Consider the following 23502-nt stretch of genomic DNA (forward strand, 5'->3'; position numbering starts at 1 on the left):
GGGGGGGGGGGGGGGGGGGGGGGGGGGATTGCATTGGGAGTTATACCTGATGTAAATGACGAGTTGATAAGTGCTGACGAGTTGATGGATGCAGCACACCAACATGGCACAAGTGTACATATGTAACAAACCTGCACGATATGCACATGTACCCTAGAACTTAAAGTTTAATAATAATAAAAATATATAATCATGTCATCTTCAAACACGGACAATTTGATTTCTTCTTTTCCTAACGGAATATCCTTTATTTCTTTCTTTTGCCTGATTGCCCTAGCCAGAACTTCCTACACTATGTTGAATAGGAGTGGTGAGAGAGGGCATCCCTGTCTTGTGCCAGTTTTCAAAGGGAATGCTTCCAGTTTTTGCCCATTCAGTATGATATTAGCTGTGGGTTTGTCATAAATAGCTCTTATTATTTTGAGATATGTTCCATCAATACTGAATTTATTGAGAGTTTTTAGCATGAAGGGCTGTTGAATTTTGTCAAAGGCCTTTTCTGCATCTATTGAGATAATCTTGTGGTTTTTGTCTTTGGTTCTGTTTATATGCTGGATTATGTTTATTGATTTGCATATGTAGAACCAGCCTTGCATCCCAGGGATGAAGCCCACTTGATCATGGTGGATAAGCCTTTTGATGTGCTGTTGGATTCGGTTTGCCAGTATTTTATTGAGGATTTTTGCATCGATGTTCATCAGGGATATTGGTCTAAAATTCTCCTTTTTTGTTGTATCTCTGACAGGCTTTGGTATCAGGATCATGTTGTCCTTGTAAAATGATTTAGGGAGGATTCCATCTGATTGGAATAGTTTCAGAAAGAATGGTACCAACTCCTCCTTGTACCTCTGGTAGAATTTGGCTGTGAATTCATCTGGTCCTGGACATTTTTGGTTGTTAGGCTATTAATTATTGCCTCAATTTCAGTGCCTGCTATTGATCTATTCAAAGATTCAACTTCTTCCTAGTTTAGTCTTGGGAGAGTGTAACTGTCCAGGAAATTATTCATTTCTTCTAGGTTTTCTAGTTGATTTGCATAGAGGTGTTTATAGTATTCTCTGATGGTAGTTTGTATTTCTGTGGGGTCGGTGGTGATATCCCCTTTATCAGTTTTTATTGCATCTATTTCATTCATCTCTCTTTCCTTCTTTATTCGTCTTATTATCGGTCTATCAATTTTGTTGATCTTTTCTAAAAACCAGCTCCTGGACACATTGATTTTTTTTGGAGGGTTTTTTGTGTCTCTATCTACTTCAGTTTTGCTCTGATCTTTGTTATTTCTTGCCTTCTGCTAGCTTTTGAATGTGTTTGTTCTTGCTTCTCTCGTTCTTTTAATTGTGATGTTAGGGTGTCAATTTTAGATCTTTCCTGTTTTCTCTTGTGAGCATTTAGTACTTTAAATTTCCCTCTACACACTGCTTTAAATGTGTCCCAGAGATTCTGGTATGTTGTATCTTTGTTCTCATTGGTTTCAAAGAACATGTTTATTTCTGCCTTCATTTCGTTATGTACCCAGTAGTCATTCAGGAGCAGGTTGTTCAGTTTCCATGTAGTTGAGTGGTTTTGAGTGAGTTTCTTAGTCCTGAGTTCTAGTTTGATTGCACTGTGGTCTGAGAGACAGTTTTTTATAATTTCTTTTCTTTTACATTTGCTGAGGAGTGCTTTACTTCCAACTATGTGGTCAATTTTGGAATAAGTGTGATGTGGTGCTGAGAAGAATGTATATTCTGTTGATTCGGGGTGGAGAGTTCTATAGATGTCTATTAGGTCCACTTGGTGCAGAGATGAGTTCAATTCCTGGATATCCTTGTTAACTTTCTGTCTCGTTGATCTGTCTAATGTTGACAGTGGAGTGTTGAAGTCTCCCATTATTATTGTATGGGAGTCTAAGTCTCTTTGTAAGTCTCTAAGGACTTGCTTTATGAATCTGGGTGCTCCTGTATTGGGTGCATATATATTTAGGATTGATAGCTCTTCCTGTTGAATTGATCCCTTTACCATTATGTAGTGGCCTTCTTTGTCTCTTTTGATCTTTGATGGTTTAAATCTGTTTTATCAGAGACTAGGATTGCAACCCCTGCTTTTTTTTGGTCTCCATTTGCTTGGTAGATCTTCCTCCATCCCTTTATTTTGAGCCTATGTATGTCTCTGCATGTGGGATGGGTCTCCTGAATACAGCAGACTGATGGGTCTTGACTCTTTATCCAGTTTGCCAGTCTGTGTCTTTTAATTGGAGCATTTAGTCCATTTACATTTAAGGTTAATATTGTTATGTGCGAACTTGATCCTGCCATTATGATATTAACTGTTTACTTTGCTCATTAGTTGATGCAGTTTCTTCCTAGCCTCGATGGTCTTTACATTTTGTTATGTTTTTGCAATGGCTAGTACTGGTTGTTCCTTTCCATGTTTAGGGCTTCCTTCAGGGTCTCTTGTAAGGCAGGCCTGGTGGTGACAAAATCTCTAAGCATTTTCTTATCTGTAAAGGATTTTATTTCTCCTTCACTTATGAAACTTAGTTTGGCTGGATATGAAATTCTGGGTTTAAAATTCTTTTCTTTAAGAACGTTGAATATTGGCCCCCACTCTCTTCCGGCTTGTAGAGTTTCTGCCGAGAGATCTGCTGTCAGTCTGATGGGCTTCCCTTTGTGGGTAACCCGACCTTTCTCTCTGGCTGCCCTTAAGATGTTTTCTTTCATTTCAACTTTGGTGAATCTGGCAATTATGTGTCTTGGAGTTGCTCTTCTGGAGGAGTATCTTTGTGGCGTTCTCTGTATTTCCTGAATTTGAATGTTGGCCTGCCCTGCTAGGTTGGGGAAGTTCTCCTGGATGATATCCTGAAGAGTGTTTTCCAATTTGGTTCCATTTTCCCCCTCACATTCAGGCACCCCAATCAGATGTAGATTTGGTCTTTTTACATAATCCCATACTTCTTGCAGGCTTTGTTCATTTCTTTTTCTTCTTTTCTTCTTTTGGTTTCTCTTCTCACTTCATTTCATTCATTTGATCCTCAATCGCTGATACTCTTTCTTCCAGTTAATCGAGTCGGTTACTGAAGCTTGTGCATTTGTCACGTATTTCTCTTGTCATGGTTTTCATCTCTGTCATTTCGTTTATGACCTTCTCTGCATTAATTAGTCTAGCTGTCAATTCTTCCACTCTTTTTTCAAGATTTTTAGTTTCTTTGCGCTGGGTACGTAATTCCTCCTTTAGCTCTGAGAGGTTTGATGGACTGAAGCCTTCTTCTCTCATCTCGTCAAAGTCATTCTCTGACCAACTTTGATCCATTGCTGGCAATGGGCTGTGCTCCTTTGCAGGGGGAGATGTGCTCTTATTTTTTGAATTTCCAGCTTTTCTGCCCTGCTTTTTCCCCATCTTTGTGGTTTTATCTGTCTCTGGTCTTTGATGATGGTGACGTACTGATGGGGTTTTGGTATAGGTGTCCTTCCTGTTTGATAGTTTTCCTTCTGACAGTCAGGACCCTCAGCTATAGGTCTGTTGGAGATTGCTTGAGGTCCACTCCAGACCCTGTTTGCCTGGGTATCAGCAGCAGAGGTTGCAGAAGATAGAATATTGCTGAACAGTGAGTGCACCTGTCTGATTCTTGCTTTGGAAGATTCCTCTCAGGGGTGTACTCCACCCTGTGAGGTGTGGGGTGTCAGACTGCCCCTAGTGGGGGATGTCTCCCAGTTAGGCTACTCCGGGGTCAGGGACCCACTTGAGCAGGCAGTCTGCCCCTTCTCAGATCTCAACCTCCGTGTTGGGAGATCCACTGCTCTCTTCAAAGCTGTCAGACAGAGTCGTTCGCATCTGCACAGGCCTCTGCTGCTTTAGCTGTGCGCTGTCCCCAGAGGCGGAGTCTACAGAGACAGGCAGGTTTCCTTGAGCTGCTGTGAGCTCCACCCAGTTCGAGCTTCCCAGCAGCTTTGTTTACCTACTTAAGCCTCAGCGATGGCGGGCGCCCCTCCCCCAGCCTCGCTGCTGCCTTGCGGTTAGATTGCCGCAGACTGCTGTGTTAGCAAGGAGGGAGGCTCCATGGGCGTGGGACCCTCCCAGCCAGGTGTGGGATATATTCTCCTGGCGTGCTGGTGTGCTTACAGCGCAGTATTGGGGTGGGAGTTACCCGATTTTCCAGGTGTTGTGTGTCTCAGTTCCCCTGGCTAGGAAAAGGGACTCCCTTCCCCCTTGCACTTCCCAGGTGAGGCGATGCCTCGCCCTGCTTCAGCTCTCGCTGGTCAGGCTGCAGCAGCTGACCAGCACCAATTGTCCGGCACTCCCGAGTGAGATGACCCCAGTACCTCAGTTGAAAATGCAGAAATCACCGGTCTTCTGTGTTGCTCGCGCTGGGAGATGGAGACTGGACCTGTTCCTATTCGGCCATCTTGCTCCGCCCCCAGTCTGTGTCTTTTAATTGGACCATTTAGTCCATTTACATTTAAGGTTAATATTGTTATGTGTGAACTTAATCCTCTCATTGTGATATTAACTGGTTATTTTGCTCCTTAGTTGATGCAGTTTCTTCCTAGCATTGATGGGCTTTACATTTTGGCATGTTTTTGCAATGGCTGGTACCTGTTGTTCCTTTCCATGTTTAGTGCTTCCTTCAGGATCTCTTGTAGGGCAGGCCTGGTGGTGACAAAATCTCTAAGCATTTGCTTGTCTGTAAAGGATTTTATTTCTCCTTCACTTATGAAACTTAGTTTGGCTGGATATGAAATTCTGGGTTGAAAATTCTTTTCTTTAAAAATGTTGAATATTGGCCCCCACTCTCTTCTGGCTTGGAGAGTTTCTGCCGAGAGATCTGCTGTTAGTCTGATGGACTCCCCTTTGTGTGTAACCCAACCTTTCTCTCTGGCTGCCCTTAACATTTTTTCCTTCATTTCAACTTTGGTGAATCTGACAATTATGTGTCTTGGAGTTGCTCTTCTTGAGAAGTATCTTTGTGGTGTTCTCTGTATTTCCTGAATTTGAATGTTGGCCTGCCTTACTAGGTTTGGGAAGTTCTCCTGGATGATATCCTGCAGAGTGTTTTCCAATTGGGTTCCATTTTCCCCTTCACTTTCAGGCACACCACTCAGACATAGATTTGGTCTTTTCACACAATCCCATATTTCTTGGAGGTTTTGTTCATTTCTTTTTACTCTTTTTTCTCTACACTTCTCTTCTTGCTTCATTTCATTCATTTGATCTTCAATCACTGATACTCTTTCTTCCAGTTGATTGAGTTGGTTACTGAAGCTTGTGCATTTGTCACATTGTTCTCATGTTATGGTTTTCATCTCTGTCAGTTCTTTAAAGGACCTCTCTACATTGATTATTCTAGTTAGCCATTCATCAAATCTTTTTTCAAGGTTTTTAGTTTCTTTGCACTGGTTACATAGTTCCTCCTTTATCTCTGAGAAGTTTGATTGACTGAAGCCTTCTTCTCTCAACTCGTCAAAGTCATTCTCCATCCAGCTTTGTTCCATTGCTGGCAATGAGCTGCGTTCTTTTGGAGGGGGAGATGCACCCTGATTTTTTGAATTTCCAGCTTTTCTGCACTGCTTTTTCCCCATCTTTGTGGTTTTATCTGCCTTTGGTCGTTGATGATGGTGATGTACTGATGGGATTTTGGTGTGGGGGTCCTTTCTATTTGTTAGTTTTCCTTCTAACAGCCAGGACCCTCAGCTGTAGGTCTGTTGGAGTTTGCTTGAGGTCCACACCAGACCCTGTTTGCCTGGGTATCAGCAGTGGAGACTGCAGAAGATAGAATATTGCAGATCAGTGAGTGTTGCTGTCTGATTCTTGCTCTGGAAGCTTCCTCTAAGGGGTGTACCAAACTGTGTGAGGTGTGAGGTGTTGGTCTGCACCTAGTGGGGGATGTCTCCCAGTTAGGCTACTCAGGGATCAGGGACCCGCTTGAGCAGGCAGTCTGTCCATTCTCAGATCTCAACCTCCATGCTGGGCGATCCACTGCTCTCTTCAAAGCTGTCAGTCAGGGACATTTACCTCTGCCGAGGTTTCTTCTGCTTTCTGTTTAGCTATGCCCTGTCCCCAGAGGCAGAGTCTACAGAGGCAGGCAGGCCTCCTTGAGCTGTGGTAGGCTCCACCCAATTCGAGTTTCCCAGCAGCTTCGTTTACCTACTTAAGCCTTAGCAATGGCAGGTGACCCTCCCCCAGCCTTGCTGCCACTTTGCAGTTAGATCTCAGACTGCTGTGCTAGCAATGAGGGAGGCTCCGTGGGCGTGAGACCCTCTGGGCCAGGTGTGGGATATAATCTCCTGGTGTGCCGTTTGCTAAGACTCTTGGTAAAGTGCAGTATTAGGGTGGGAGTTACCCGATTTTCCAGGTGTTGTGTGTCTCAATTTCCTTCGGCTAGAAAATGAATTCCCTTCCCCCTTGTGCTTCCCAGGTGAGGTGATGCCTCGCCCTGCTTCAGCTCTTGCTGGTCAGGCTGCACCCGTGGACCAGCACCAACTGTCTGACACACCCCAGTGAGATGAACCCAGTACCTCAGTTGAAAATGCAGAAATCACCTGTCTTCTGTGTCACTCACGCTGGGAGCTGGAGGCTGGAGCTGTTCCTATTTGGCCATCTTGGGCGCACCTCTCTTGCTGAATTCTTTTATCAGTTCTAAGAGCTTTCTGGAGGAGTCCTTAGGGTTTTCAAGATAGATGATCATACTATCAGCAAACAGTGACAGTTTGACTTCCTCTTTACCGATTTGGGTGACCTTTATTTCTTTCTGTTGTCTAATTGCTCTGACTAGGACTTCTAGTACTATGGTGAAGAGGAGTGGTGAAAGTCAGCATCCTTGTCTTGTTCCAGTTCTCAAAGGGAATGTATTCAACTTTTCCTCATTCAGTATTATGTTGGATGTGGGTTTGTTGTAGATGGTTTTTATTACATTAAGGCATGTCCCTTTATGCTGATTTTACTGAGAGTTTTAATCATAAAGCAATGCTGGATTTTGTCAAATGCTTTTTCTGCATCTGCATTTTCATGATCTATTGAGGATCATATGATTTTTGTTTTTAATTCTGTTTATGTGGTGTATTTCATTTATTGACTTGCATATGTTAAATGATCCCTGCATCCCTGGTATGAAACCCACTTGACCATAGTGGATTATCTTTTTGATATGTTGTTGGATTCAGTTAGCTAGTGTTTTGTTAAGAATTTTAGCATCTATGTTAACCAAGGATTTCAGTCTCTAGCTTTCTTTCTTGGACATGTCCTTTTGTGGTTTTGGTATTAGGGTGATGTTGGCTTCATAGAATGAATCAAGGAGGGTTCCTTCTTTCTCTATTTTGTGGAATAGTGTCAAAAGGATTAGTACTAATTTTTCTTTGAATGTCTGGTAGGATGCTGCTGTGAATCCATCTGGTCCTAGACATTTTTTTGTTGGTGGCGGTAATTTCTTAATTACCATTCCAATCTTGCTGCTTGTTATTGGTCTGTTCAGAATATCCAGTGCTTCCTGATTTAGGCTAGGAGGGTTGTATTTTTACAAGAATTTATCTAACTCTTCTAGATTTTCTAGTTTATTTATGTAAAGTTATTCATTGTAGCCTTGAATTATCTTTTGTATTTCAGTGGTTTCACTTGTAATATCTCCTGTTTAATTTCTTAGTGATGTCATTTGGATTTTATCTCTTCTTTTCTTGGTTAATCGTGCTAATGGTCTATCTACTTAATTTATCTTTTCAAAGAACTAGACTTTTGTCTCATCTATCATTTTTATGTTTTTGTTTGTTTCAATTTCATTTAGTTCTGCTCTGACCTTGGTTATTTCCTTTCTTCTGCTGGATTTGGGTTTGGTTTGTTTTTGTTTCTCTAATTCCTTGAGGTGTGACCTTAGATTGTCAGTTTGTGCTCTTTCAGACTTTTTGATGTAGGCATTTATGGCTTTGAACTTTCCTCTTAGCACTGTGTTTGCTGTATCCCAGAGGTTTTGATAGGTTGTGCTATTATTATCATTCAGTTCAAAGAATTTTTTAATTTCTACCTTGATTTTGTTTTTGACCCAATGCTCATTCAGGAGCAGGTTATTTAATTTCCATGTATTTGCATGATTTTGAAGGTTCCTTTTGGAGTTGATTTCCAGTTTTATTCCACTGTGGTCTGAGAGAATGCTTGATATGATTTCAATACTCTTAAATTTATTGAGGCTTTTTTTATGGCTTATCATATGGTCTATCTTGGAGAAAATTCCATGCACTTTTGAATGTGTACTCTGCGGTTGTTGGATAAAATGTTCTGTACATATTTGTTACGTCCATTTGTTCCAAGAAACAATCCAATGTTTCTTTGGTAACTTTCTGTCTTGATGACCTGTCTAGTGCTATCAGTCGAGTATTGAAGTCCCCCACTATTATGTTGCTCTCTGTCTCGTTTCTTAGGTCTATTAGTATTGTTTTATAAACTTGGGATCTCCAGGGTTAGGTGCATATATGTTTAGGATTGTGATGTTTTCTTGTTGGACGAGGCCTTTTATCATTATATAATGTCCCTCTTTGTCTCTTTTTACCATTGTTGCTTTAAAGTTTGTTGTGTGTACTCTGGGTTTTTTTGTTTTTTACTTTTGCTTTATAACTTATATTTTTGTTTTATAGGTCCTGTGTGATTTATGCTTTAAAGAGGTTCTGTTTTGACTTGTTTCCAGGATTTGTTTCAAGATTTGGGGCTCCTTTTAGCAGTTCTTGTAGTGGTAGTAATGGCAAATTCTCTCAAATTTGGTAATGGCAAATTATCTCAGCATTTGTTTGTCTGAAAACAACTATATCTTTCCTTCATGTGTGATGCTTAGTTTTACTGGATACAAGATTCTTGACTGATAATTGTTTTGTCTGAGGAGGCTGAAGATAGGCCCCTAATCCCTTCTAGCTTGTAGGGTTTCTGCTGAGAACTCTGCTGTTAATTTGATAGATTTTCCTTTATAGGTTACCTGGTGCTTCTGTCTCACAGCTCTTAAGATTCTTTCCTTCATCTTAACTTTGGATAACCTTATGACAATGTGCCTAGGTGAAGATATTTTTAAAGTGAATTTCCCAGGTGTTCTTTGTGCTTCTTTTATTTAGTTGTGTAGGTCTCTCACAAGGCCAGGGAAGTTTTCCTCAATGAGCCCCCGAAATATGTTTTCTAAGCTTTTAAAATTCTCTTCTTTTTCAGGAACATTGATTATTCTTAGGTTTGATTGTTTAACATAATCCCAGACTTCTTGGAGCCTTTGTTCATATTTTGTTATTCTTTTCTCTTTGTCTTTGTTGGATAGGGTTAATTCAAAGACTTTGTCTTCGAGCTCTGAATTTCTTTCTTCCACTTGTTCAGTTCTATTGCAGAGACTTTCCACAGCATTTCGCATTTCTAAAAGTGTGTCCAAAGTTTCCTGAGCTTCTGATTGTTTTGTCTTTAAGCTATCTATTTCCTTGAATATATCTCCCTTCGCTTCCTCTATCATTCTTGGATTTCCTGGCATTGTGCTTTGTCTTTCTCTGGTACCTCCCTGATTACCCTAATAACTAACCTCTTGAATTCTTTTTCAGGTAAATCAGAGATTTCTTCTTGGTTTGGATCCATGCTGGTGAACTACTGTGATTATTTGGAGGTGTTGTAGAGCCTTGTTTTGTCATATTACCAGGATTGGTTTTCTGATTCCTTCTCAATTGGGTGGGCTGTGTCAGAGGGAAGGTCTAGGGCTGAAGGCTGTTGTTCAGATTCTTTTGTCCCACAGGGTGTTCCTTTGATGTATACTCTCCCCCTTTTCCTATGGATGTGGCTTCCTGTGAACCAAACTTCAGTGACTGATGTGTCTCTTCTGAATCTAGCCACCCAGTGAGTCTACCTGGCTCTGGGCTGCTACCAGGGGTTGTCTGCACAGAATCCAGTGATGTGAACCATCTGTGGGTCTCTCAGCCATGGATACCAGAACCTGTTCCAGTGCAGGTGGTAGAGGGTACAATGAACTCTGTGAGGGTCCTTAGCTTTAGTGGTTTCATGCTCTATTTTTGTGCTGGTTGACCTCCTGCCAGGAGGTGGTGCTTTCCAGGAAGCATCAACTGCAGTAGTGTAAAGAGGAACCGGCGGTGAGCTGGGCCCTAGATTCCCAAGATTATATGTCCTTTGTCTTACACTACCAGAGTGGATAGGGAAGAACCATCAGGTTGGGGCAGGGCTAGGTGTGTCTGAGCTCAGACTCTCTTTGAGTGGGTCTTGCTGCACCTGCTGTCAGGGATGAAGGTGAGATTCCCAGGTCACTGGAGTTGTGTACCTAGGAGGATTATGGCTGCCTCTGCTGAGTCATGCAGGTTGTCAAGGAAGTGAGGTAAAGCCAGCAGTCACAGGCCTCACCCAGCTCCCATGCAAACTGAACGGCCAGCCTCACTTCCACCGTGACCCCCCACCAACATCTCTGAGTATGTTTCCAGGCAGAGGGTGAGAAGGGCTTGAAAACTTGCCCAAGGCTGTCTCCCAGCTGTGGAAAAAAAAAGGGGGGGGGGGGGGACTTTAGTTCTTCCCTTGCCTGTGAAGTCTGTACTCCAGATTTGTGCCCTCCCCTGAGTTCTGGCCAGGAGGCTTCCATCCCCATTCCAGTTGTTACAAAGTTCAGCTAGATAATTCTTTCTCCCTGTGGAGTTTTACCCCCTGCTCCTCTGTCCATCCTCCCTATGGATCCCTGTGGTGCTGGGCAGGAATGGGCTGCTTGGGGACCCAGCGAGCTCCCAAGGCCTTTCTGCTGCTTCCTCTACCCCTGTATTTTGCTCGGCTCTCTAACTTGACTCAGCTACAGGTAAAGTCGGAAACTTCTCCCGCAAACAAACCTTCAGCTTCTCCAGTGGGGGTGTGCATTCAGGAGGAGGTTCTACCTTTCCCACTTCTGCAGTTGGGGCACTCACGGTATTTGGAGAGTCTCCTCGGTCCTGCAGGGGCAGTCCACTTCCATCAGAGGGTCTGTGGGTCCTCTCGGGATTGTTGGTTTGTTCTTGCAGTCGGTCTGGAGCTAAAATTCACAATGCAAGCCTCCACATGCTGCTCTCTCTGGAGGTGCAATCTAGTCCTGCCTCCCATCCGCCATGATCCTCTAGTTCCAATTTCTATTTAGGTTTATTTAGAGTCCAGACTTGGTATTCAATATGTAGCCACAGCCCCACAAGGTTACCAAGCACTTGAAATGTGGCCAGTCCAAATTAAGATGTGTTATAAATGTAAGATGCACACCAGATTTCCAAGACTTGATGCCAAAAAAGGAATATAAACTATCTCATTAATAATTCATTATGTCTATTATATGATAAAGTGATATTTTTGATATGTTGGGTTAAATAACATGTTATTAATTACATATAATACAAAATTTGTTTCACCTGTTTCTTTTTACTTTTTAAATGTGCCTATTTAAAACAATTTAAATTATATAGGTACTTTTATTATATTTCTATTGGACTAGTGAGGGTCTAGACTCTTAAGGGAGGACACAGAATTTCCATTAATTATTTGCTACTTTGAGTTAACAAGCCATTCTTTCAGAAATCAACACAATTCAAAGCTCTAGTTCTTTCCAGTTACCTGGGAGAAATAAGATTTTTATACTGGTATATACTACAAGTAGTTTTTGTGTTTCATGTGCCTATTCTGATGCTGTTTGATCTCTTGGTACCTCCAATCTACAGTCCTGTGGTCCTCTCCAGACAAGCTGGGTGCTCCCTGTATTGATCATTCAGGAAGAGGTAGGTGGGTGGACAGGAGGATGAAACTTGGAATATGGGCCTTGTGGGTGGATGGGGAGACTCGGATGTTTCTCACTCCCAAAGATACTCTCCTATCAGAGGCTTAACCATACCCCTTGCTCATGACCAGGGTCAAAGACAGAGACATCTCCTTATGGAGTCACAGCTGAATATGAATAACCTGCAGGTCACAGGCCAGCCTGTCTAGTTCTTATTACTCTCTATGTTTGTATTTTTCATTTTCTCTAAACCGATAATATGGTCCAGTCAAATGCTGGTAGGTCTTAGCTCTACCATAGGGTAGCAAGGGAAGAATAAAGTAGCCCAGCTTGAACAAGAGTATATGCTGGTTCTTTGCACTTTAAAAATACATCCTCAGCATTTCCTTGTTATTATATATTTTTTCCAAAGAGTGATTTGTAATGGCTGCATAATGTTCCATTGTATAAAAATACCAGTTTTTTAAATCCCCTACTGGATTTCCTGCCTTCTTTTTTTCTTTTCTATTTTGTAGGTATAACTACAATGGCCATCGTTATCTGGAGTTCAACAACCCTGAACTGGGCTCAAGCAATACATTCACTTCAGCCTTCTGAGTAGCTGGGACTATGGACATATGCCACCGCACCAGGCTGATTTTTATTTTTTGTAGAAACGGTGTTTTCCTACATTTCCCAGGCTGGTCTCAAACGCCTGGCCTCAAGTAATCCCACCACCTAAGCCTCCCAAAGTTCTGGGATTACATGAATGAGCCACTGCACCTGGCCTCATGCATGATCTTGATTATCTATTTTCCTTGAAGAATTCTGAAATTCTAGGATAAAAAGATATTTTAGTCTCTTACTACATTTTGGAAAATTGACATTCTGAAATATACCAATTTATTCTGCCACTGATATTCCTATTTTATTATAATTTTAGGATTTGGAAGAATTGGGCCCATATCAAACCCATATCAGCAAATGGAGGAAGTATATGTGGTCCCTATTGGGCCACTGTTTGCTCAGTGCTTGGTGTACCTGAGAGCCCCCAATAACAGCTTGTTGACATCTCTTGACTTGAACCTGTATTTTTGGTGCAGTAGGAATTATGTGGACTTGGAAACCACTGAGAACTGAAGAAGGAATCCTAACACATACATTTGTGAACTGTGTCACTATGGGCACAGTATTGAACCACTTGCACCTTTGATCTTCTCATCTTTCACATGGGGATGGCCCTACCTACCTACAGGACTATGGTAAGGTTGAGATGAAATCACACATGTAAAGCACCTGGGAGGAAGCTTGTCCTTAACCAGTATTAATATTCCACCCAGCACCCCACCCGAACCCCCTTCTCCATTCCACCAGTTCCTCCATCTCATCCCCGCCCCCACCTCATCAATGACAGCAGTGGCTTCTCTAACATCTTAGGATTCTGAGTTTGAATAAATTACTAATATTTTTATTTGATTTGATGTTCGAAGTCTCTGACCAAAAGTGAACAATTTAATTATTTTGTTTTATTCTATTTTATTTGAGACAATTTCTCCCTCTGTTGCCTGGGCTGAAGCTCAGTGGCGCAATTATGGTTCATTGCAGCCTTGAGCAATCCTCAGGCTCAAGCAATCCTCCCACCTCAACCTCCCAATTAGAGGAGACTACAGGCACACACCACCATGCTTGGCTAATTTTTTTAAAAAAAATTTAGAGATGGGGTCTCACTATGTTGCATTATGTTGTCTCACTAGGCTGGTTTTGAACTCCTAGACTCTAACAATCCTCCCACCTCAGCCTTCTGAAGTGCCAGGATTATAGACATGAGCCACCACACTCAGCCTGAAGGTGAACAGTTTACAAATAAAGAAGAGAAATTGTCCTTTCTGTGATATTGCCAGACTCCCGCTGGCTGGAGGTTACTATATCAGCCCTGTGAGTGATAACCAGGCTGTTTGGGCCAAAAGTCTCTCAGATGAAACTTGTCTCTGGTTTGAAAAGAGCCTTTCTGGGAGAAATGCCCACATGAATATGTGGTTTTCTGTACTGAACATCTAAAAACAACAGCGAAATTAAGTCAGGACATTTTTAGCCATTTACAAAGTGATAACTGAAATTTGTGTTACCGTTCCTTTCTATTTGCAGTCATTTAATGCTTGATTTCGTGATGAAGCTATGACCAAATACTACTTGAATTCATGATTTCTCTGGACTGCAGGGGGCAGATTTTGCTCAACATTTATTACAGTATTCATTCGGTGAGATTTTATTTAGCACTTGCTGCATGCCAGGTGATGAAACAAGTACTGCAGATTAAGGCTGATTAAGGAAGACATGGTTTTAGATTCAGAAGCTTCCAGTCTACAGTAAAGACAAACAAGAAACAAAAGATGATAAACAAAAATGCTACATAGATTACTGTATAGTGTGAAATTATGATAAGAGCCACAAAGGAGGAGAGGAATGCCTTGATTGTATATGTGCTGGAGTAACTAACCTAGGGAAATGGGTGAAATTTAAACTAGATTCTCAGAAATGACTAGTTTAAAATAGAGTGGCAGATTGTATTTCCAAAACTAGTCACCACCATATGTCTGCCCCACATGCCCTTCTGGAACCTGTCCCTCCTCCATCAAGTGTCAGAGTCCACGTCCTCTCCTTCTGTCCCTGGACAGGTCTTTGTGACTGCTTTAACCAAGAAAGCATATCTGAAATGATGTCGTATAACTTTGGAGGTAAGTCATAAAAGGTGATGCAGATTCCAATCAGCCTCCTCTCTTAGAAGCTCACCCTTGGAACCCAGCCACATGCACAGGCCAATGTGGGGATGAACTGAGACCCCAGGCCTCAGCAGTGGCTGAGTTGACAGCAGCATATTTGCAGCCACATGAGGGAACCACCTTGAGGGGATGCCGCGACCCTTAGTCAAACCACCCTAGGTGATGCTGCATGGAGCAGACGAGCCTTCTCTCCAATGCCTGCAAATTGCAGCTGTGTGAACAAAATAAATGATTACAGTTGTTTTCCAACACTAGGTTTGGGGTGGTCATTTACACAGCAATAGATAACCAGAAGACAGAGTATACAATGAGAGTAACAGACTGGAGGCAGGAAGAGCTTCACCTGTCCAAGGACATGAAAAGAAGCCAGTGTGACTGGAGCACAATGAGCAAGGGAGGGTGTGGAGTAAAAGGAGACAGAAGGGGCTGGAGGGGGCAGGCCAAGGAATCCTTGGAGGCAGGCTACCAGTCAGCTAATATACAATGGGCTGGATGTACACCGTGCAAAAATATCAGTTCCTGTCACTCCCACAACACAGGTCAGTTCCTCCAGCCTTGCGCCGCTCTTGTCACACCCATCACCAGCCCCACCATGTCCCTCCTGAGGTGCCAGGACCAGCAGGCAGGAGTCCTTTCTCTGAGTTGCTACTTTCTGGCCCCACCTCTTCCCTTTTAATTGCTTCAGTCCTAGGAATGGTAGCTGCTTCCCGAAGTTATTCATATCCGGGCATCTGTGTGACAAATTTCCTGATTACTCCTGTGTTTGAAACACCTAGGGTGTGTCAACACATTCGAGTTGCTAAACTGAATGCTGACAACAAATAGGATGACACTTCCCCACTCCCTGCTGCTGTGGCCCTTCTCATAAACCCCCTGGACTCCCTGGGATTAAAGAGGTGACAGCAGCACCACAGGCACCCATCTCCAAATCTTGCTCCAGCGCTGAAATTAACATCAGTTCTAATTTGTTTATGCTTCTGCTGTATAGAGGAGTAAATATTTTGAATATCATCCCCCTGTAAAATATGGAAATAATTTTAGACTTGATTCTAAATCCAATGAGAGGCCACTGGAAGATTGTAGACAGTGGCCTGACATCATCAAATGTATATTTTAAAGGGTTACTTTGACTACTGTATGCTGAATATACTGGAAAGAAGGCAAAAATGAATGCTAAGAGGTTAGTTAGGAGGTTATTATACTCAACAAAGTGAAAAATAATAGTGGCCTAGACTAGGCTGATGATGTGAGCATAAGAATACAGGTTCTGTTAATCCAGTTTAGGTCACCAATAACCTTGCTTTTTTCTCTCTGTCTCTCTCCCCTACATGAAATATAAGGATTGATCTACAAAAGCTATAAACTGTCAAAGCATAAGAAAAAAATATTTAAACAGAGACATTGGGTGACTATCACCACACAGGGCAATTAAAATGGAAACAGCTCTCACAGGCTCCCTAGTTTTTATCGACTAGCTGGCTTCGCACACCAGAAGGCATTCCAAGGAATGTCGAGGTACTTCCTTCCCCACTCTTCCTCCTAGGAACCTTGTCCAGCATGTCAGTTGCCAGGTCTTGCTCTACAAGGTGACAACCATCGCTGCCCAGGCCAATGTTAGTAATTCTCCATATTCACAATATCTTCAGAACCTGATTTTCTCCTTCTTTCGTGGAATAACTACTGTCAGAATTGCCTGGATGATTCTCCAGGCTCTATTGTTCACCCACCTCCTGTCCCCTCCTTTTAGAGTTCCTGCACAGCTCCGGCATTTACTTCTAATCCAGAAGCTTCCAGAAACGTCTTTGTGAACTAGTAGGACCTTTTTGAGAACCTGGGACCCTGAGTTCTTTATGGAGGGCCTTCAAGGGTAGATATCAAAATGTGCTGAAAAGAACAAGAGGCTTAAATGAATAGCTATGTGATGCTAGGAGAGTAACAGCCCTCTCTGAGCCTCTGTTTTCTCACCTGAAAATAGAGAAAACCATCCATACCTGCTTGGGCTTTTAGGCAGTTCAAATACCTTTACCAAAGCTGTACCTAGCTCACATTAGTTGTCCAGTAAATAAGTCATCGCATAAAAAAAAAAAAAAAAAAAAGAAAACAGGTTCTGGACAGACTTAGGAGGTAAAGCAGACAGTATCTGGGAACTCACTGAATGTGGGGATGAGAAGGAGGCTGCCATCAAGAAGAACCCTAAGGTTTCCGGTGTGAGAAACTTGGGGCATGAAGTTCATTTGCTGATAGGAAACTCAAAAGAAGCAGGCGGAGGAATGGGTCATAAGTTCCATCTGGGCCATATTTGGGTAAATGACTATGAGTCATCCAAGGGCAAATGTTGAGTAGATGCTTTGATATATAGATTTGAAGTTCGGAAGACAGAGATCTTTGCAAGAAATAAAAATTTCCAAGTTATCAGACTGTAGAGATGGTGTGTAGAGCCTTGGAAATGGGTAAAATAATCTAGGAAGTGATTGTGGAGAAAGAGAGGAGAGTCCAGGTCCAGGATTATGCTATGAGGAAGACCCAGGAAAAAGGAAGGAAGGAAGGAAGGAAGGATAGGAAGTGTGGTGTGGAAGGAAGGTAGGATTTGTTTTTCCTTTTTTCTTTTTTGTAGAGACAGGGTCTCGCTGTTGCCCAGGCTGGTATTGGAACTCCTGACGCCAACTGATCCTTCTGCCTCTGTCTCCCACACTGTCAAGACAACAGGCATGAGGCACAGCACCTGGAGAGTAGGATTTTCAATAGGAAATTTCAGGCAGGCGTTGGGATTGCTGCACTATCCCTGGCCCATATTTTCAGTCTCATTCCTGCCTTAGTCCACAGTATTCTAAAGGTTGAAATGGTAGGGAAAATGGTGACATGGAGAGAACTCTCCGGATCAGACAGTCCTTACCTGGGAACAAGGCTCAGCTGCTCTCCCACCGTGTGACCAAGGTAAGCCTTCTGTTTTCCCACTTTCAGCCTCTATTCCCTTTTCTCTCTCTCTTTAACAAATGAAACGGTTGTAGAGATGGGGGTCTCACCATTTTGCCCAGGCTAATCTCAAACTCCTGGCTTTAGGTAATCCTCCTTCCTGGGCCTCCCAAAGTGCTGGGATTACAGACATGAGCCACTGTGCCCAGCCCATTTTCTTTTCTGTTTATCAGCATTAAAAGAGTGTTGTAAAAATAAAACAACTTGATGTGTATAGATATATTGATATACATTCAGATATATATCTGAAATATATATAGCTATATATCTGATATACATAAAACATATATAAATTGCTATCTATCTATAGATATACCTATATCCACAAACATATATATACATCCATATATATACATACATATCTATAGATAGATGGCAATTATATACAAGATTTGCATAAAGTTCTCAGCATATGGCAGATACTGTACAAATGTTGGCCCATCACACACACACATACGCACACACACTCCTGACCACCCTCCTTCTTTCACACTTAAGAAAATAAGAACCAGCTGATTTAAAAGATAATCCTCCACCAACGCTCTCGCCTGAAGAATTGATACTTTCAGAGCCTGGGAAGCCTTCTCAGCCAGCCAGAAGACAGACTCTGCACTGTCAGGCTCCCCAGCGCATGGCTTGCATCATGCAGATGCCCACAAACCCTTCATTCAGAGATTGCTGAGGCTGAGGCTGGGGCTGGGCAGCCGCACAGGCAGCAAAGAGCTGGGTCTTGCATGTACTGAGACTCTAGAGAGAATTCCTGTAGGTTTTATTGTTGTTCTGTCCTCTGGGAAGGCTGCTCTTGACTTTCTGGCAATAAATAGAGAAATATAGATAGAAGATGATAGATAGATAGATAGATAGATAGATAGACAGATAGATAGATAGATAGATAGATAAGCAGATATCAATTGAGAACATATATTGTCCCCAGGTTTCCCCAATGGATATCCAAATTGGCCTCACTGCATCTGTAATTTAGAAATGATGTTACTCCTAAGGCATTGGGTGTAGTAGCTAGGAGGCCAGATACCTCCACTCCAAATACTCTGTCCTGGCAGTCTCCCTATTTCAAATGTCCTGTAAGGCTGTGTATCAGGCTCTGTGTCTTGGCTTGGGGCTTTGAAAATATGGTCACCATTTAAAGATACAGGCAAAAGTAAGACATTCTTTTTTTCCCTCCAACTTAAAAGGAAATTATTTTTTACAAAAACAACATTATAACAAGCAACATGACCAGACATTTTATGGAAAGAAAAATTTAACCCTGAACCCTGACATACCAAGAAATCAAAATGTTTTCTTTTTTGTCATGCCCTTCACCATTCCTAATTTGTGAAATATTTATGATTGTAGCATTAAACAAAAACAAAAACAAAACAGGCAGTGCCAAAGCTGTGTGAGCTCCCAGACCTGCACTCTCCCACCGTCTTTTCCGACTCCTCTACCCAGACACATACAAGCAAACTGTGGGAGGCCTTCTCCTGCTACCCAGCCCACCTGCAGATGGTCCAAATGAAACCCCCGAAACCCTCAATCAATCAAATTTTCCAAACATTACCTACTGCGTGTTCAGCTCTCTTCTAGACACAGAGCAGGGTGGGGAGGAGGGATGCAGGAAAGAAATAGAAGACCTAGTCCTTACTCTCTGGGGCGTTGCCATGGCAACGGGAGGGGGGCTACAGAGGGGGTGGAAAAAGGGCACAATTACCAAGAGAGGCCAGGGCCTAACTGGGGTTCTCGCCCCGTTTCATGTGTGCAGGATGCAGCTGCCTTCTTTGTCCTTTGTGAATGAAGCAACTGATTGTAGCTTCTGGGGCAGTTTCCCAAAAGTGTGTCATGAGAAAGAGGCAAGATGTTAATGTGCTAAGCAGAAAAAAACAATTCCATGGCCAGATGAGTTGGGGATGTGAGGGTTAAAGAAAAACAAACAGGTTTCTTTCTCCAGATCTCAAAGCATTTACTCTACTCACAGGCGGTGTGAATCTCAACGAGGGCGCAGAAGCCTGCTGCATTTCCCAAGCTTGCGTGGATACAGGGAAAACACCTTGAGGATCCAGCATCTAAGAAACACACTTTGGAAAATGCAGCTCCAGAATATTCTCTTTTGTGTCTGCTCAAGGATCACTAGCAGGTTCTCCCAGATATTTCTAGGCCAAAGGAAGTCATTCCCTCCCCTTCCTTCTCATGCCTGGAGAGTGGTAGAATTGAAAGGAAACCCATGGTTGGGCTGGAGGGCTCCCTGTACAGAGAGGCAAGGGTGGGGGTGAGGAGCTTGGTGCAGGGAAGGGAGAGAAGGCAAAGGATCCAATGAGAGACACAAATTACAGAGCACTTTTGCTGCTTCCAGCACTGGACTGTTGAGGGAGTTACTGAGTAACAGCTGCTGTTGTAACCAAGATGGAGGTCAGCTCCTAAACAGAAGGCTGCACGATTCAGTTTCATGGTCACCTTCCTGACATGCAATAGAAATCCCAGGCTTTTCCTGTTTCCTTTTTCTTGTGAATCCCTTCTCCATAGTGTCTATAGGAGTGAGGCAGATGAAGTCACAAAGCCTCTGAGGTTCAGCCTTCTAGGATTACTTAGGCTGTTCCAGGTCCCTCCACTTCCTCCCCAAGCTTCCTTCTCTAATTTCCTTAAGCCACTCCATTCTTTCACCCTCTAGAGCAGTGGTTCCCAACCTTGGCTGCACATTAGAATTATCTGGAGGTTTTCTGTGTGTGGTTTTTTAAATCTCAATGGCCAAACCTCATCTCAAATGAATGAAATCAGAAAGTCTAGAAGTGAGACTCAGGCACCAGCATTTTTATGGCTTCCCAGGTTATTCCAATTTGCAACTTTAAAAACCACTGACAGTTCAAGGATAGAATTCTCTCATTTAGCAACATTGGTCTCTCAGGAAGCAGGTTCCTTTTCATCTGAAACCCAACTCATTCTTTTTTTAAGCCAAAACTCTTCCCTCCAGAGAACCCAAATTCTAATTTACTGGTATCTCTCAATTATGGTGCCTCTCATTTACCACCAGATAATTTTCTGGAATCATCATGTTCTGTGCTCTAGTGGATCCAGTCTCACTTCAATTTCTCTGAGTATCTCCACAGTCCAATCGATACATTAATGTGTGTAGTTCAAAGGCAGAACACAGTGCCTACTTCCAACAGGCTAACTGCTAATGAGCATTGGCTCTCAACCATTCTTGCCAATTCCCATGTTATTTTACTACCCCCAATTTCACCATCTTGGTACCATTAACGCACATTTCTGCTAGGCTAGGAGTAACTCTCCCTGCCCACTCCAGACACTCATCTCCTACCATTTCTCTTCTCAGAGAAGCCTAAGTCCATAACATAACTCTCATGCAAGGTTTCAGTCAGTGCTTAGAAGGCTGCAGTGGGCTTCTCTCTGGAATCTTGGGAGGTAAACAAAAAATGCCACCTCAGCTAAAATGGAATCTAACGGAATCAATATAAAACAGATGAGATAGCCTTTCTGCTCTCTTCTAAATAACCTCCCTTAAAAGATAGGCTTCTAAGGCTGGTACAAATGAAAGTAAACCCAACCAAAAGATCAGATGGTTAAAATATAACTGTAGACCTGAGATGGATTTAATGCAAGAACAACAACAACAACAAAATGCAAAGCAGGGATCCGTAAATGGGGAGGACAAGACAATTTATTTTTTTATTTATTTGTAGAAATATCCATCATTTGTTGACTTTTGGAAATATATTTAACATATAAATTAATATATAAATAAATTTTAGTGCATGTATATAATTCATAAATAAATATATATGGGATTAGCACTCCCCAAAATGTTTTTGGATATTACTGTTCTAAATAATTGTGTTCTAAAATTCCAGCCTACATAAAAGGCTAGTGCTCAACTTGGAATGAGAAGAAGGAGATGGTGAAAATGGCAAGAGGTGGTCAGTGTTTACCCGTACTATTGAGAAGCAGTGTCATGACCAGAAGAAAGCTTATCAGGCATATATGGAAGCATGTTCAAGTGTTATGGCTTAAATGTCAATTATTTAAAGTTATCCAGTCCCCTATGCCTGCACTGCGAGGCAACTATCTGATAGTAACCTGACATCTCCTGTACTCTTTCCTACAGTAAGGTCATATGTAAATCAGCCAACTCTGGCCTCCAGGTCTGTTTGGAAATATTGTAAAGTCATAAATTAGCGTCCTGGTTTATAAAGTGGTTTGGCTTTAGGTTGGGGTTTCAGTTGAGTTTGATGTGAGTCAGGCCTCCTGAGCCTGATCACCTCTGAGGGAATGTGAGACTCTGAACCTTTCAGGTTCTGCCTGGATCACCATCATTACAAACCACTACAAGGTACTCTCTAAGTCTCTCTCTTTGGCATCACCGCAAGTGTCACTCAACACATATATAATTTGACTTGTCTGAATTCCAGAGGGAACAGGGTTTCTTAGTCCACCTGTGTTCTCAGAAAAGGGAAGTAGATAGTTGTTAGGAGCTTAGTAGTAAACCCCAGACACTAGGGGACACACAAAATGTAGTATAGGAGGAACCAATCAATCCAAATGTTCATGTCTGATAAATGGATAAACATAATGTGCCATATTTATACAACGGAATATTATTTGTTCATAAAAAGGAATAAAGTTCTGATGGATGCTACAACATTGAAATATTATGCTAAGTGAAAGAAACCAGTCACAAAAGGCTACATATTATATGATTCCTAAATATAAATTGTCCAGAACAGAAAAATCTATAGAGACAGAAAGTAGGCCAGGCATAATGGCTCATGCCTATAATCCCAGTGCTTTGAGATGCCAACGTGAAAGGATTGCTTGAGCCAAGGAAACTGAGGCTAGCCTGGGCAATATAACAAGACCCCATCTCTATAATATTTTTAAAAATTAGCTGGGCATGGACCTGGAGTCCCAGCTGCTCAGGAGACTGAGGCAAGAGAATCACTTGAGTCCAGGAGTTTGAAGCTACAGGGAGCTGTGATTGCACCACTGCACTCCAGCCTGGGCAACAGAGGAAGACCCTGTTTCTAAAAAATAAATAAATAAAATAATTAAATAAATAAATAAATATAATTCAATTTAAATAAATAAAGTAGATTATTAGTTGCCTAGGGTTGGGGGAGGTGGGTCAAAGAGAGGAAAAAAATTATAGCTAAAGCATTACAGGGCTCCCTCTGGGTGTTATGAAAACGTTCTGAAGTAGACTGTTGTGATAACTGCACATCTATGAATATACTAAAAACCATTGAATTGTACCCTTTGGGTGAATTGTATGGTATGTGAATTATATTGCAATAAGACCCTTTTTAAAAATGAAGTATGAGATGAGGCAATGACCAGCAGTTCATATGGGTCTCCCCTTTGGGATTGTCTTCCATTGGTCACTGGTTTTTCTTCCTAGTTACGTTCTCAGCACGAAGAAGGAAACCCAAAGGCTCAAGCTGTCAGAGTTCTCACAGAAGTTCACAGAAATCATCTGCGAAAGTTGACGACCCACCCTCAGCCCACAGTAGAAAAAGGGGTTGTGAGCAGAGGAATACTCATCCCTACCTCACACTTCTCTGCAGTGCTTGTAACCTTAATCTAACAAACATTTCACAATCAGAAGAAACTCAAAAAAATTTCAGTAAAGTCAGTAATCTAGATTTCCAAAATATGCAACGAATCTGCATAGGAAGATTTATCATCATAGAATTCAGAGCTGAAAGATCACACAAAATTTTAAATGTTAATTTAATTATGTTATTGCATAGGCTCTGGGTGTTTAACAAGCTCCATCCTCATAGAGTTTCAGTCAGGATATGGCATAGACATTTCCTCACTCCTCTCACCCTCAAAGCTGCCTAGGGAGTGTCCAATGCTCACCTTCTCCCGGGGTCATTTGCCTTTTCTTGCTCTCTCCTCTCGTCTCCCCCCAAGCTCTTCTTCCCACTTCAGAGAGTTTAAAATTGCCTTCCTGTGTGGCAGGAAATTGAATTTGTCATATCCTACATTCTTCTAGCTTTTTGGTTTATAGTAAAAAATTTATGCTTGGTCCTCCAAGCTCTGTTACTAAATATT

The sequence above is a fragment of the Piliocolobus tephrosceles genome, chromosome 3 (assembly GCF_002776525.5).
Source record: "Piliocolobus tephrosceles isolate RC106 chromosome 3, ASM277652v3, whole genome shotgun sequence".
In the NCBI taxonomy this organism is placed as follows: Eukaryota; Metazoa; Chordata; class Mammalia; order Primates; family Cercopithecidae; genus Piliocolobus; species Piliocolobus tephrosceles.